We start from the raw sequence: 760 nt of genomic DNA on the forward strand, positions 1-760 counted from the left end.
CAAACAGTCCAAACCTCATGGCCACTGACTGAGTTGATTCCAACTCATAGCAACCCTTTGGACACCCATTGGGTCTCCAAGGCTCTAAATCTTAATGGAAGCAGACTCCCTTTCTCCCACCAACCTTTTGTTTAGCAGTCCAAAGCTTTAACCACAGTCCCATGAGAGCTCCTACAACTTCACAAATCCTTAAGCTTTCACTTATCAGATCAATTTCTTCCTTGAGCCAAAGCATGGGAAGGGTGAGGGGCAGAGTTGGGCAAAAACAAATGAGTTAGGAGGATGATGACACTATCTTTGCCCACTTCTCAAGTTGTTGTTGTTGTTGTTATGTGCTGTGGAGTCAGACCCAATTCATAGCGACCCCTCCTTGGGTTTCCGAGGCGGTATTACTATGGAAGTAGATTTCCCAACCTTCCTTCCAAGGAGTGGCTGGGGGGTTTGAACCTCCAGCCAGAGCTCTGCACTTCTCAAGAGCCATTCCCAAATGTCATCTTGAATGCTGTTATTTTATTTTTTTTTTTTTTAGTTCTTGATGTCATAAATGACGGCAGGATGTTAATGTTTATGTAAACACTTAAGGTCAACACTAAGGTTGATAGAGTCTATAGAGTCTACATTAATTACTAATCTGGTAGTGTAGTGCCTAAAGCACTTGACTGCTAACCAGGAGGCTGGCAGTTCAAACCCACCAGCCACTCCTCAGAAGGAAGGTTGGGCAATCTACTTCCATAGTGATACTGCCTCGGAAACCCAAGGA

Source organism: Orycteropus afer, unplaced genomic scaffold (genome assembly GCF_000298275.1).
Source record: "Orycteropus afer afer isolate SDZICR_OR568_19922 unplaced genomic scaffold, OryAfe1.0 scaffold00337, whole genome shotgun sequence".
Lineage (NCBI taxonomy): Eukaryota > Metazoa > Chordata > Mammalia > Tubulidentata > Orycteropodidae > Orycteropus > Orycteropus afer.